The sequence below is a fragment of the Neomonachus schauinslandi genome, chromosome 10 (genome assembly GCF_002201575.2).
Source record: "Neomonachus schauinslandi chromosome 10, ASM220157v2, whole genome shotgun sequence".
NCBI classification, from domain to species: Eukaryota; Metazoa; Chordata; class Mammalia; order Carnivora; family Phocidae; genus Neomonachus; species Neomonachus schauinslandi.
This window is the reverse complement of record NC_058412.1, coordinates 80,380,830-80,397,460: the sequence shown is the minus strand read 5'-3', so window position 1 is coordinate 80,397,460 and position 16,631 is coordinate 80,380,830. Positions and strand designations below refer to the sequence as shown.

The window sequence follows — 16,631 nt, the reverse complement described above, 5'->3', positions numbered from 1 at the left end:
CAGAAGAAAATTAGGATGGAGACTCAAAGACAGCTCTTCGAGTCTAGAAGTAACTGAAGAGAAATGTTGGCGGCTGTTTAATAGTCTGAGAAGTCGGAGGTAACTAACAGTAATATATGCAACCACTTGATTTTGTGATGTCAACAAGAGAGCCAAGCAAGAAACTACCACGCATGGGGACGCCACAAAGGGCATTAACCCACCGATAAGAGAGACCAAGATGCCTCCAGCTCTACTCTTCTTCAGTCCCCCCCTCCCTCACCTTGCCAGGATGGCGAAAGCACAGGTAAAGTGGCTATTGTGGTAGTTGGCTCATGGTAGGTGCTTTGCGTTGTTATTTTTGGTCCCCCAAAAAGAAGTGGAGAAGGTGCTACAATCTTAAGTGTAGAGTCAGGATGTCTTCCCCATCCAAAATTGGATGTGTGTTTGATGAGATTTGGGACATTACTTCCCAATATTTAAAACCAAGAAGCTAAAACTAAGACTTTACAATATTTACTTGGTCACGTATCTAAGATTCATATGGAAATAACATTATCTTTTTAAAGTGTTTTTTTTTTCCCCTTCCCTATTTATCACTAGATTCTTTCAAACTAGGTCAAACACCTATGGCAATAACAAACATGAGAACAATTAGAAGCAGAAATAAGAAAATATAGATGTGCAAATTTTATCTAGAAAAATGTAGTTTGTGTAGTCATCGAGACAGTATGGTACTGGCATAAAAACAAACACATAGATCAACGGAACAGAATGGAAAACCCAGAAAGAGACCCATAACTCTATGGCCCACCAATCTTCAACAAAGCGGAAAAGAATATCCAATGGAAAAAAGACAGTCTTTTCAACAAATGGTGTTGGGAAAACTGGACAGCAACATGCAGAAGAATGAAACTGGGCCACTTTCTTACACCATACACAAAAATAAATTCAAAATGGATGAAAGACCTAAATGTGAGCCAGGAAACCTTTAAAATCCTAGAGGAAAACATAGGCAGCAACCTCTTTGACTTCAGCCATAGCAACTTCTTACTAGACACATCTCCAGAGGCAAGGGAAACAAAAAATGAACTACTGGGACTTGATCAAAATATAAAGCTCTGCAGAGCAAAGGAAACAGTTGACAAGACCTTTGCAGCCTACAGAATGGGAGAAGATATTTGCAAATGACATATCTGACAAAGGGTTAGTATCCAAAATATATAAAGAACTTCTCAAACTCAACACCCAAAAAATAAATAATCTAGTTAATAAACGGGCAGAAGACATGAATAGACATTTACCCAAAGAAGACATACAGATGGCCAATAGACACGTGAAAAAATGCTCAACATCACTTATCATCGGGGAAATACAAATCAAAACTACAATGAGATACTACCTCATACCTATCAGAATGGCTAAAATTAACAACACAGGAAACAAAAGATGTTGGTGAGGATGCGGAGAAAGGGAACCCTCTTACACTGTTGGTGGAAATGCAAACTGGTGCAGCCACTCCGGAAAACAGTATAAAAGTTCCTCAAAAAGTTAAAAATAGAATTACCCTAGGATCCAGCAATTGCACTACTAGGTATCTATCCAAAGGATACAAAAACACAGATTCGAAGGGGCACATGCACCCTGATGTTTATAGCAGCATTATCAACAATAGCCAAATTACTGAAAGAGCCCAAATGTCTATCAACTGATGAATGGATAAAGAAGATGTGGCATATGTATATATACATATATATATACATATATATATATGTATATATACATATATACAGTCAAATATTACTTAGCCATAAGAAAGAATGAAATCTTGCCATTTGCAATGACGTGGATGGAGCCAGAGAGTATTATGCTAAGCAAAATAAGTCACGCAGGAAAAGACAAATATCATACGATTTCATTCATATGTGGAATTTAAGAAACAAAACAGATGAACATATGGGAAAGAAAAAAAAAAAACATGGGAAAGAAAAAAAGAGAAAGAGAAGCAAACATAAGAGACTCTTAATCATAGGAAACCAACTGAGGGTTGCTGAAGGGAGGTGGGTGGGGGGTGGGCTAAATGGGTGATGGGCATTAAGGAGGGCACTTGTTATGATGAGCACTGGGTGTTATAGGTAAGTGAGGAATCACTAAATTCTGCTCCTGAAACCAATATTACACCATATGTTAACTAACTAGAATTTAAATAAAAATTTGAAACAGAAAAAAAAAAAGAAAAGAAAAATGTAGCCTGGTCATAAACACATTAGGATCGAGTATAGAAAGTCTGCTAACATGATTTCCTGATTTCTCCCGTTCCTGCCAATGGGAGAAAGGGAGAAAAAAGCAAACTCAAGAGGTTTTCAGGACAATGGCCATCCTTTTAATTTAATTTTATTTTTATTTTTAATTTTTTTTGTATCCTCCAACGTGTCTAACACAATGCAAAGCACTCAGTAAATACTATTTTGACACCTTAAAGTCAGACTTAGACAAAGTGATCTCATCTATAGGGAGAGTGGTGTCTACTCCCCTTTTAGGCTGATGTACTAGCAGCACTTAGAGACTTTCTTATAAATAAAATTCCCAAAATACACTGAAGAACATTTGGATGCAATAAAATTAATCCAGAAACATCATTTGCAGAAGTGTGTTAGCCGTTTATTCCAAAATCTAGCTTACGTTTACATTTTATTTTTGTATTTTGAAAAGAAGAAGAAGAAAAAAAGTTGCCATATTTACTTAACAGCCAATGTGGTCCCAATTTGTTAAGTAAATACCATGCTAACCATCAAACCTCTTAATGGCCATACCCAATCTTTTTTTTTTCACTGCTGAGGAATTAAATATTTATTGATTAGTGTAGAAGTTCGGATTCATATTTCTACAAATGACAAAAAGCTTAAAGTTTATCCGTTCAAGAACAAGGTATAATTTGATGGAATTCTAATATTAAAATTTTATAGAAAGATTATTCTTGTTGGGGCGCCTGGGTGGCTCAGTTGTTAAGCGTCTGCCTTCGGCTCAGGTCATGATCCCGGGGTCCTGGGATCGAGCCCCGCATCGGGCTCCATGCTCCGCGGGAAGCCTGCTTCTCCCTCTCCCACTCCCCCTGCTTGTGTTCCCTCTCTCGCTGTGTCTCTCTCTGTCAAATAAATAAATAAAATCTTTAAAAAAAAAAAAAGAAAGATTATTCTTGTTTATGACTTTACAATTTGTGGTTTACACGTTCAAAGTTGGGACAAATCACAGAAAATCGTCTAGCCAGTCACCTTCACGATTCATATGCCCCTGTTCTTTCTCTCATCCATTAAAGAGTTTGTTTTTCCAAGAAGCAATACACTCCAAAGAATCTCAAAGGAAACATACCTAATCTTTTTATATTCATAGTTTCGCTGCTACTACTTTAGACAAGATCATGTGGGGGGGGGGGTGGAAAGGGGGAAGTTCTTACATTTCTTCCTCAGGAGGACTGGGGAGGAACAAAGGAAGCAGTAGAAGCTAGAGAGAAGGAGATTAAAGAAAAGTCTGAACCACCTGAATGCACTACACGCACTTGTCAAAGCAAAACCGGCCTGTGTAACCTACGTGGGCTTCTTTCTCACCCCGTCAAAATGGATGGTTAGACCAAAACACACTTTTCTTCCGAACGATCCATGTTAGCTGAATAAGTAATAGTAGGCAAGCCCCTACTTGCCCTTTGCTTCAACGTTGGCAATCAAACCCTGCTGTGCAGGGTCCCCCACTGCTCCTGGGATGAAGCCAGATCGCTCGGTTTCAGGTTCTAGAGCCACCTTGCTCTCCCCTGACTCTACCTCTTTGCAGACATTTGCCTCCTTGCCAGTTTTCCCAGGGGCTACCTCTTTCCTTCCCCCAAGAATGTCACCCTTCCTCCTCCAGTTCAAGCGCTCCTCCCCACCCTTCCAAATCCTTCCCAAATACTGTGCGCTCCTTCCAGAGGGTTTCCCCACCCCTCCAACCAGGGGAAAGGGGGGACTACTCTCTCCCACTCCCCTGAACGTTGGCTTCACCTCCCGCCCCCTGATGGCACTGGCAACCCCCAATTTCATTTTACATGAGCTCTTCACTCCCCTGATACTCAAATGCTTGAAGGTAGGCTCTTTCTCTGGCTGACTGTAGCTTGAACTGAGTAGACATTTGCATCTTTGCCAAATAAATGACAGCAGCGACATTTACACGACGAATGCCCACCATGCCTTAGAAAATTCAAACCACACGGACGGGACAGAGAGAGCCTTTGATAACTTCTGGGGACAAGGTTTTCTGGGAAATGGACCTCAATTCCCCCAGCAGGTAGGATTTGGCAATCACTCTGGAATGCCTTGTTCTAGCCAGCTTCTTGTTTATTCATGTAATTTACTGAATTTATGGCTGTCTACTTCCCAGGTCAGTGGTTCTCAACCCACATTATACCGGCTGCATGGTAAAACCACCTGGTAAGTTTTTTTTAATCCCTGTGCTGAGACCCAGACCAATCACATCAGAACCTCGGATGGTGGGACCCGGGCAGCAGTATTTTTTTAAAGCTCCCCAGGTGATTCCAACACACAGCCAGGATTGATGACTACTGGCCTAGACCATAGAGGGTGATCCTATCCAGCAGACCTGGATTATTCTATTTGTACAAAACTGTGGTTCACTAACACAGCAAAACCCATTTTCTACAGGGCCCCAGCAGACTGTGGCCAGGTAAAGGAAGAGAGAGTTCAGCCTCAGGGACACACAACAGGTTTCCCTAAAACAATAATTTACAATTTGGACATCAGTTCCAGACTCAAGGAAGTGCCTGTCTCCACCACCCCTCCCCTCCTCCCCCAGCATTTTTCACTTTCCTGTGAACGTAGTTTCTGTACACTTGTCACATTATCTTACCAGCATTCTTAACAATTTCAATGCGGAAAAAGAAGTTTCGATCTCTGATCTTGCAGTTAAATAAATCTCAGAATTTGAGGTTAATGATAAATACTCAAGCATGGTGAGTGATGTTGGGTGTAATTTCCCACATTATTACAATAGCAAAACCATAACCTCCCTTTCTCCTTGTGAGTCAGCTCAGTAACCCACTGCGTTAATCTAGAGAAATGCTTAATCCTTGGGGAAATGTATTCAAAAGAGGTAGTCATGGCAAGTTCACATGAGATTTTTTAAATCAACGAAATCTAGGGGCGCCTGGGTGGCTCAGTTGGTTAAGTGACTGCCTTCAGCTCCGGTCACGATCTCAGGGTCCTGGGATCGAGCCCCGCATCGGGCTCCCTGCTCGGTGGGAAGCCTGCTTCTCTCTTTCCTACTCCCCCTGCTTGTGTTCCCTCTCTCGCTGTGCCTCTACCTCTCTCTGTCAAATAAATAAATAAAATCTTTTAAAAATAAAAAATAAAAATAATAATAAAAAATAAATAAATAAATAAATCAACGAAATCTAAGCACACAGTCTATCACCACTGATTATACTGATTATACTGATCATATATTGTATTTTCCTTCTAGGAAAGAAATCCCATGAGTCTTTGCATTCCCAGCTACATTATATGTGTATGTATATGTACATCAATATAACTGTGCAATGTACATGTGTATCAGTATAACACTGTGTAAGTTTAAAGTGTACAAGGTGTTATTCTGATACATTTATATATTGCAAAATGATTACCACCATAGCATGAGCTAACACCTCCAACCCAACACATAATTACCACTACTTTTTTGTGGTGAGAACATTTACGATCCACTCTCTTGACAACTTTCAAGTATGTAATATGATACATTAGCTATAATCGCCATGTTGTACCTTAGATCCCCCAAACTGTCAATCTCATAACCGGAAGTTTTTATCCTTTGATCGAAATCTCTCCACTTCCCTCACATTTCCCCTCAGCCCCTGGTAATACCACTCTGCTCTGCTGCTCTGAGTTCAGTTTTTTTAGACTTTCCATGTAAGCGATATCATACAATCTTTGTCTTTCTCTGTCTGGCTTATTTCACTTAGCCTAATGCTTCATCCATGTTATATATGGATGTATATGTATATGGCAGGATTTCCTTCTTTCTCATGGCTGAATAATATCCCGTTGCATATATATACCACATCTTCTTTATCCATTCACCTGTTGACGAATACTTAGGTTGTGTTCATACCTTGGCTATTGTGAATAATGCTGCAATAAACATGGCAGTGAAGATATCTCCTCAAGATCCTGTTTCTATTTCCTTGGATACACACCCAGAAGTGGGATTGCTAGACCATTTGGTAGTTCTACTTTTCATTTTTTTGAGGAACCTCCATACTATTTTCAACAGTAACTATACCACTTTAAATTCCCACCAACAGTGCACAAGGCTTCCCTTTTCTGTACAATCTTGCCAATACCTGTTATCAGTTACCTTTTTGATATACAGATTATTCTTTAATGGACAGATGATAGTATTTGAAAAACCAGGTTTCTCCCATCTACTTCAGGCAGCATCTGTTGAATCATTCCAGAGAAATAGCTATCAAGTTAATTTGTACCTTACTATTATATATATATTTCTTTGTATTGATTTTAGTGTAAGTATTACCTACTGACCATTTCAGAGCATAGGAAATAACCCTTGCATATAATACCTTTTTAAAAAATTAGCTTATAGATAGCATGCGCCAGTTTGGATGATAAATTCCCATCAGAGGTGGAAGGAGGGAGCCTTAATCATATGCTTCCTGTGAACAAACTCTGAAAAATGTCAACACTCATAAAAATATGACTACCTTACTACATCTGAAAAAGAACAATTCCATACACTTGTGTTTCCCTTCTTCAAGTTCTCCCATCATTTCAGCACAATGAAATACAAAGAAGTTTGGGGGTCCACCAGACACATGTTCATATCCTGATTCTGTTAATCAACCACTACCATCTTGAGAAACCACCTGCTGTCTCTGGGTCTCTGTCTCCCTCAGTCCAAATCTGTGTAAGGAACACAGGTAATGTCTGAAAAGCACCCAGCAACATGGGGAGGAGACAGACCGGGGCGGGGCAGCAGGCTGCTGCTTTGCTGGTGCGCCCAGGGTAGAGCGGCTGCTAGTCGGCCCACAGCGAAGAGATCAAGAAGCCAACAAATGAAGTAATAATAATAAAAGATCTATGAAAAGTTGCCCCAGGATTTCCAGTCAAGTGCTACCCTCTCACTAACTCCGGGAATAGAATTAGGGAAGCCACATCAGTTTTAGGGCGGGATGCACTCATGGCTTTGGAATGTGTTGGTTTTGCGGCCCATGTTGGAATTTACTGTTGGCAAAAATGACTGAGCGGCTACAGTCATCAAAAGCAGCACTGCTTACCTCAGTCAAGAAGGAACACATTGTCAAGAGGTTCAGCATCTTTAGAAACAAGATAGGGAATACTTTATAAGCACAGTCCAATAATTTCCCCCCTCAAACTGTAAAAAGAGGCAGACATCCACAAAAGACACAAACATGCCATCACCTAGTTCTAGAGCAATGTCATTCATTCATTCACTGATTCATTCATTCATTCATTCAATCATTCATTCCAGGAATGCTTCAGACATCAAACTTGCTAACATCCTTTCTGAAATTTTGGTCTTTAAAGCCAACCATGCCATTGTTATGGACCGACTGAACACAGAAGTAAGAAAACCAAAAGCCTAAAAATCTAGGAATCCTAAAATATTTATTTCAATCATAATTAGCACAGACACATTTCAAATTTTACAAATATGTTTCGGGACTTTTTTTTTTTTTTTTGGTAAATTTTCCTTTTGCTGCCTTTCTTACCCGCCATTCTCACTTAGCAATCCCCTTCCCCACGTTGCTTTTGATTGGACGATTCTGTCCGGGTTGAGTACCTAGAATTCACCTGAGGAGTCCTTTCTTCTCAGAAGCAAACCTGCCCTCTTTTCCTTGGACCAAGAGGAGAAGCTTCCTGAGCTTAAGTTAAGAAACTGACCTCATAGTCTTCCTGCTTCCTACTTCCATGTTCCTATGTCCACAGAAACCTGCATCCCTTCACACCTCTTTGGGGCCAACAGATCCTGGAGCCTTCATCCCAGATCTCACACACACACACACACACACACACACACACACACACACGCACATTAATCCCCACTCTGCTCTGGCCACAAATGACCACCTGTGCCACTGAGACGACCTGAGAGTCCACCCGATCATCAATACTTTGTCTTGGTCCCCTATGTTTCTTCACAAAATGGAAGTGCTTCTTGGCTTCTGGCCTTACCATTAGGCACCTGAGGCTATGGTCCATCCACACCCCTTCTGCAGGACTCTCCCAGCACTGCAGACTCATAAGCAAAGCAACTCCATCAGAATGGAACCAGAGGGACCAGAGTGCAAGAGGCAGGGCCTTCCCCAGAGAATAAAACTTAGAATTTGCTCTCTTCTGGACCACAGAAAATCATGGCTTCAGTGCTCAGAGGACAGTCCCATTCTGCCCCTGGCCCACTCAGTGGCCTTGAGGAAAGCTCTCGATTCTTCACCTCTGAAGTTAGAATGATAACCCTACCTGTACCTCCAGGGAAGGATGTGGGAGAAGCTCTGGTCCTGGGAGGGGTCCTCAGCACGAAGCCGACCCTCGGGCACACGAGTGGCCCACACTGCCAAGTCAGAGTCCTCCTCTGGAACCCAGAAGCGGCAGGGCACTTTTGCTGTTTCTTTCCCGCCTTCCTTTTGGTTATTGACATTTGATTCGGTCTCAAAGCTGGACTGTAAGCTGCTGCTCATTTTCTAAATCTTTCTATTTTGCCTCCCACCTCCTCTTCCTCTTCCTCTCAAGAGCACGGAGCACAGGGCCTAGCTCAGACCGGACATGGCAACAACAATTTGTCAAAATGATCAGTTAATTTAGTAAGGTGTGAGATAATGAAGGAGAAGGCCTTTGTAAACTGAGTTTTATCTCTGGGAGAGGTACAATGTGTATTGGTGGTATGTCTCCATGGACATGTTTAGACTAAGCTTTTGTCACTTGTCACACACACACAGGAATTCATGGCTGGACAAGAGAGTGAAGCATCCTGGGTGCCAGCCAGCCCTCTACCAGAGGTCACCCATGTCACTATCTCTTGGGGCAAATACAATGACTTCTCCCCACGGCATCCATCACCCAGGTGAGCATTTATAGTCTATGTGCGTGTGTAAGATTTGACAGACTCTGCCACCATCTTTCCAGCCCATAACTGAAGACTCCCCGAAATTCAGAATAAAATCCAATCTCCTGACAGTGACCCCAAATGCCCACAGTGATCTGCCCCCTGCCCCTGTTTCCAAGCTCACCTCCAACCCCTCCCGCACACTTGGCCAGCCCTGTACATGTCTTCTCCTGTTCCTCCAACAGGGCTCTACATCACTGTTCCCTCTGCCTTCCACCTGTGTGCCTCTGAACTCACCCTCCTCCACCAGGACTCCCACCATCAGGCTAAGGCAGATCTTGGCTCATCAGTCACCATCTTAGCACCAGCCTGCCTCTTTCATGGTACTAATCGCTATGGGTGTAATACATACTGCTGCCCAGTTGTTTTGTATGGCCCTTGCAGGCAGCAGCCGGATCACCCTCAGCCACTACGGCATCCCATGGCTAGACACCCAGCAAGGCCTCAAAAAACAATCACTGAGCGAACCAAAATTATGATCACAATTTTTAAAACAAGCCCAATACCGCTACACACCTATTAGAATGGCCAAAATCCAGAACACTGACAACACCAAATGCTGGTGAGGATATGGAGCAACAGGAACTCTCATTCATTGCTGCTGGGAATACAACATGGCATAGTCACTTTGGAAGACAGACAGTTTCCTACAAAACTAAAAACAGACTTACCACGCAATCCAGAAATTGTGTGCCTTGGTATTTACATAGAAGAGTTGAAAATTTACATCCACACAAGAACCTGAACATAGATATTTATAGGATCTTTATTCGTTAATTGCCCAAACTTGGAAGCAACCAACATATTATTGAGTAGATGCATGGACAAATAAACTGTGGTACATCCAGACAGTGAAATATTATTTAGCACTAAAAAGAAATGAACTATCAAGCCATGAAAAGACACGGAGGAAACTTAAATGCATACTACTAAGTAAAAGAAGCCAGTCTGAAAAGACTATTCATTCCTTGATTCCAACTATATGGCATTCTGGATAAGGCAAAACGATGAAGACAGTAAAAAGATCAGTAGTTGCCAGGGGTTTCGGCTGGGAGTGGGGAGAATGAATAGGTAGAGCACAGAGGACATTTAGGGCAATAAAATACTCTGTATGATACCGTAATGATGTATGCATGTCATTATATACTTGTCTAAACCCATAAAAGGCACAACACCGAGAGAGAACCCTACAATCAACCATGGACTTTGGGTGATAATGATGTGTCAGTGTGGGCTCGTCAACTATAACTAATGTACCACCCTGGGGTGGGGGAGCCTATTGATAATGGGGGGGAGAGGAACATATATGGGAAATCTCTATACCTTCCCCTTAATTCCACTGTGAACCTAAAACTGCTGTCAAAAATAAAGTCTAAATAAAGAAACCTCCATCATGAAATGAGATATGAAAATTTTAAAAACACACTGAATCAACCTGTTCCCCACAAAAGACCACAAAAGTTGAATAAAAACCAGTTGGCTAGCATCCTATGTTGACAAGCGCATGGGGAAACATGCTCTCTAACATTCCCAGAAGTATTATTTAGGAGGGAGGTGGATGGGCAGTTTTGAAATACATATCAAAATCACAAATTCCTAAGTCTTTGGCCTGCAATTCCACTTCTAGGAATTTAGCCAATAAACACACTTGTTTGCACTTCTGCAAAATGACACAGACGACGCTGTTATTCATTGCAACACTGGTTGTAATAACAAAAGATTGCAAACAACTTAAAAGTCCACTGAAAGGGGTGCCTGGGTGGCTCAGTCGTTAAGTGTCTGCCTTCGGCTCAGGTCATGATCCCAGGGTCCTGGGATGGAGCCCCACATGGGGCTCCCTGCTCAGCGGGAAGCCTGCTTCTCCCTCTCCCACTCCCCCTGCTTGTGTTCCCTCTCTCGCTGTGTCTCTCTGTCAAATAAAGCAATAAAATCTTAAAAAAAAAAAAAAAGTCCACCAAAAGGTTAAAAATGCACCTCGTTAGATGCGCATACGGAACAGGGTGCAGAAGAGTATAAACCATTAGTGTGTGTGATGGCTAATTTTATGTGTTTATTTGACTGAGCCCAATTAGCTGGTGTGTGTCTGTGAATGGGTTTCTGGAAGAGACAGGCCTTTGAACTGAGTAAAGCAGAAGGCTCTCCCCAGTGTGGGTGGGCATCATCCAATCCCTTGGGGGTTGAAATAGAACAAAGAGGCAGAGAAAGGTTGAATTCACTTTGCATGACTACTTGAGCTGAGACATCTATTTTCCCTACGTGCTCCTGGTTCTCATGCCTTCCCTTCAGACCTGGACTAGAATCTACACCTTTGGCTCTACAGCTCTCGGGCCCTAGAACTGTGCCATGTGCTCTCCTGGGTCTACAGCTTGTAGACAACAGATGAAGGGACTTCTCAGCCTCCATAACCACTTGAGCCAATACTTCATAATCTCTTTTCTCTCTCTTCATCTCTCTCTCTCTCAAAATATCCCAATGATACACCCAATTTTACATATAAAACCAATAGGAGATTGATGTAGCTATCTCCTGTTGCTCTTGTTTCTCTGGAGAACCCTAATACAGTGTGGAAAAGGTGGGAAAAAATTATTAACAGTTACTTAGCTACTTGTTGGTGAGAGAGAGGGAAAGAGGTGTCTGGGAAAAAGGGAGAGGAAAGACTTCACTGAATAGCCTTTTAAATTGTGTGTTAACTATTCAAAAGTACACAAACTATATGTTAATTGTTGAAAAAAATTTTTTTAAGTAGGCTCCATAATGCCCAGCATGGAGCCCAACATGGGGCTTGAACTCACCACCCTGAGATCAAGACCTGAGCTGAGATCAAGAGTCAGATGCTTAACCAACTGAGCCACCCAGGCGCCCCTTGCTGAAAACTATTTTTAAATTCCAAAATCTTACTGAAAAGTTGAATAGCAAATTGTGTAAAATACTATTTTGAATTATATTCTTATGCCCATCTTCTAACCGGAACAACTAAACAAAGAGAAGATAGGTAAGTTTCCTGGGAAAAAACAGCCGGCCTCCGCTCCCAAGCTAGAACTTGCCTTACTCTGTCCCATCCTCCTTGGAGACATTTTTTGGACATTCTTAGTGCAGAATTGGGGGCTCAATGGTTAAAACGTATAAAGAAAGTGTCCCTACATATTAAACACTCAACGTGTCTAGGATGAGGTCATAAATTGGATAATCCTGCCTGGGAATGTCGGCCCGAAAATCAACTTCAGGTACCATTTCACAATGGCCCACATAGATTCAGAGACCAAGGCAGAGCACCCCACCTCCCCACTATCCTCAAGTGAGGGGATGGATTGGCTGAGTTTCCAGGCCCAGCACCTCCAAAGGTAGAACTGGACTCAGCACTTTTGGATAAAGAATCAAGCACATCAGCACTCAACTGTCCAGAGCAGTGCAGCACATAGGCTAGAAAGTTTAATAGACTTGGTATAGATTGATGGGCATCTCTCACCACTGGCTCATCTCATCACCTCTGGGCCACTTACTGAGCTTCTCAGAGTCTCAGTGGGTTTGGTCCTTGAGCAGGTATATGATACCAATCTTGCAAGGTTGTGAACAGATTAGACATAATGAGGCAAGAACCCAGATCAGCACATGTTCCTTAGTGGGAACTCAATAAATGGTGACTATGTACCCAAGTGAAGAGCACAGACATCATCAGTGGTTCCAAACCTATATGCCGTTGTCTCTAGAGTTCAGTCAACCCTACCCCCACCAACCTGTGGACTCTAAGTAAGACTGCGTCGTGAATCCCAGCTGTGCACTGACTAGTGGTGTGACTTTGGGCAAATCCCTTCTCTGTACTTCAGCTTCTTAATCTGCAAAATAAGATCATAACAATGACTACCTCATCAATGAACGCTTAAAACCAGATCTCACATATTAAGTATTAGCCATCATTATTATTTATCCGGTACCAAGTTCAAACAATTGCTATCAGTTTGGTTCTGATTCTAACAGCCTAGCACTGAGCTGGGGGTCAGAGTGAAACTCTGTACCCCCCCCTGTAACACATTTCATCCTCACACCAAGTCCATGAGTCTTACACTTACAAGTTATGATCTCCATTTTCCTGGTTCTACCCTTGGCTTGTATTCATTTGCTTAATATCCATGAAGAGCTTTAAAGGTTCACTCAATAAAAATGGGCACCAACCCAAATGAAATTAAACAAAATCATCAACCTGCCCCAGAAAATCTCCATTTTCAAAATCTTCTGTGATTCCTTTTTAAGAAATTCTTTTCCCTGCAGAGTTAGGTAACAATGTTCCTAGCTCCCTTCTGTGGACTCATTCTAGAAACATTCATTGAGCCCCCGCTCGGTATCAGACCCCAGACCAGGCCCTAGGGAGAGAAACACATATAAACAAGTCCCGCCTTTGAGAAGGAGAACTGAGCAAAGCAAGTGGTCAACGACAACGCAATCTAAGAAGAATGGTGTGCCGTCCTGCATGCAAGTGAGATAAGTAAGCAACAAAATAGAAACCATCTTCCATCTAAAGTATCTCCATGTGCTGCTAGAACATACCAAATGCTAGCACTGAATCCAAGAACCAAGAAATATGTTGCAACACACACACACACACACACACACACACACACACATACTTTCCAAGTCTAGAATTAGAACACATGGTCAAAATTTCAGCATGCAGCTCTCCAAACACTACATACTTTATAAGATGAGAATACAAATAAACTTCATGATAACAGCAATCGTAATTGTACCGTTTTATATTTTTCACTTCTTTTCTATTCAAAGAACTTTCCTCTGTCTCACCTCTGTTCCCAGTACAATCGTGTGGTGGGATGAAACGTCAATCCTTACCTTTAAATTTTATAGACAAAAAGGAAGTAAAATCATAAAGACTGAGTTTTGTCCTGGGTTGTTCAAATAGTAGAAAGTCAGAATAAAAGCATCCGAGTCCCCACACTCTCAGCAGGCCTGCTGAGCGACACCAAATGAGGTCAAAGTCCCCAGAAATTAGGTTGGCATAAGTTACTGTAAGAAATGATTGCTTTGCTGTGAGTAACCAAAAAAGACTAGAATCTGAACCCAAGGGGGCAGAATAGGAAGTGGAAAGGTTTTACAAAGCCTTCCCTTAAAACAAATCAAGACAACAAAATAGCCTTTGCCAGGTATCAGATTAGCACATTTATTAAAAAAAAAAAAAAAAAAAGCCAAAACCCAACATTGGTGAAAGTGTGGTAAAATGGTATTCATACAGTGCTGGAGGGAATGTAAATTAATAGCACTTTCCTAGATTAAATTTAGTGGCAGGGATCAAGAGCTTCAAAAATGCTCATGCCCTTTGGCCCCACAGTTTTCCCTCTGGGAATATAGTCCAAGGAAATAATCAAGAAGAGACACAAAGGTTTCATTATAAGTACATTGGTTTTGTGATGTTGATAATAGAAAAGAAAACACTCTAGTACCTACCAACATGACTTAATAAACTCTCTGTATAATGTGATCAAACAACTTTTGTAGAAAGAAATGAGCGTTTATCTCACAGTGATAGGTTTTTATCTTTCATCTTATTTACTAATCTATATGTCCTTTATTTTATTTCTGACAGTGAGGATGTGCTAGCCCTGTCAGTTTTGCAAGGGATAGTTTAGAAGTGAATTTCAGCCATTCCTTGACCATGCCCGGCAAGGTTTTCTCCTAAGTAAGCAAGCAGGCGTGTGCCCAGAAGGTGTTGTGGGAGAGAAGATTAGCAATAGCACGCTGACTTGAGAAAGGCCATAAGTATCGCTCTAAATTCATCACCAGAATTAGGAAGATTAAATTCATCTCAAGAAGTGCTCTCTGCTCCTTCTGGGCAGCATTATCTTCTTCCTTTCCCCAACAGATCCACACGTTTCCAGGGAGCACAAACCCTCCCTTGGCCTCTAGCACACACGGTGGTCTCCAGCGGTCCGTGGGCAGGTAACGGGATTCACAAACAAGCTGCACCATCTGAAACATCCTTCCCTAACCCAGCTCCCCAGGCTCTGTTCACCACAGCGCCAACTAGCATTTTGCATAAAAGTAAGGAGTTGTCAATCGAATTGAATGAATTGAACAGTAAACCTCATTTTGCTCTCCTTTTTGTGTTCTCATTTCCTATCTTTAATCTTCCAGATTCTGTGCCATTTTCTTATTCTTTCCCACAACAATGTTACTGATAGGATTATAAAAGTCAAGCGTGTCTAATAAAAAAATACTGGACATTGTTTATCATCTCTTCTGAGAGTTTTCCTTACAGCTCTGGGTGTAACATTTGTTAAGCCTTGGGGGAAAAAAAAATGCTGTGCTTTTAAAATGACATTTTAAGCCCTTACTGGAGGAAACACATACAAGCCTTGCTAATACAACACATTATAACTTTAAATGCAACCAGTGGGTATCTGTTAATAGTAACGCAATGCCTTCAGTCAAACATCGGGCCAGATTGTGCCCCTCTCAAACTGACAAATTTTAATGGAAAGTGATCAAATAAGTCTTAATTCTAACATCAGCAACAACATTTTTAAAAGATTCTTATTTATAATACCGTTCACTTAAACCCCACAATTTACCAACCGTCATACAACTATTTATGGCTTCTAAGTACTGTGTAGTTATAAAATATATTTCCCACATCTTTCATAGTTAATCTTCCATAGAGTAAAACATACATTATCAGAGGCGATCTTTTAATATGACTCACAGACACATCTTAAGGTTAAATATGCCTACAGAGCCACATAACTCCAAGAAATTCTTAAAATCCTGTTTTCAACGAACAGCATAACATGATCAGTTTTATCAAAGCCTTTTGTCCCTCCTAAATCTTTCATCCGTATAGAAGCAAGCAAAAAGAAAACAAGGGGGAAATACGGGACCAAAAACCAGAAGTGCAATTCATCATCTTACCCTCTCCTTTCTTCATCGTGGGGACATTTGGGGATGGCTGGCCTCGCAGAAGGCGGTGACTGGGAGGGTAAGCCCACAGCGTTTGTTCCCCCAAATAAGTCAACTGAGAAAACAAAAGTGCATTCTGAAGTCAGCCCTAGAGAGACTTGCTAATTCCTCTTTTCTTTTTCCAGAGAGCTTTGGGTCTGGTCCGTGCAGCACAAGAGGTGTCCCTCACATCTTGTCAGCAGACCCAGTTTTACCGCGGCTGAAAGGAGACTCTGAGTGACGTCTGTGTCAGAGCCTATGTGGGCTTTAATCCTCAGCAGTGACACATGTGGGGAGCTATGAACAGGAAACTCAGAGCTGGGCAGACAGCCAGAATCATTCCGAAAACGTGCCAAACCCTTACGAAATACCAACACACTTTACCGCACGCTCACATCGAATGCTTCACAAGCCTGTGTCTCTATCCCCATGTGACTTTGTGTTAGACCTAGACAAAGTTTGCCAGCATGTCCAGCCTGGCAGGGGTCCCATCAGCCGATGGGTCAAGGCCAGGAATGGGGACTCAT

General features: G+C 41.8%; 1 protein-coding gene across 1 annotated transcript in view; it reads right to left on the bottom strand.

Annotated features, from left to right (window-relative positions):
- IL1R1 (interleukin 1 receptor type 1) overlaps positions 1-16,346 on the bottom strand; it is a 71,157-nt gene extending 54,811 nt beyond the window's left edge. Inside the window, 1 exon segment of the mRNA XM_021680339.2 lies at positions 16,078-16,346. The gene's annotated coding sequence lies outside the window, so the exon portion shown is untranslated.
- Positions 16,347-16,631: the final 285 nt, after the last annotated feature.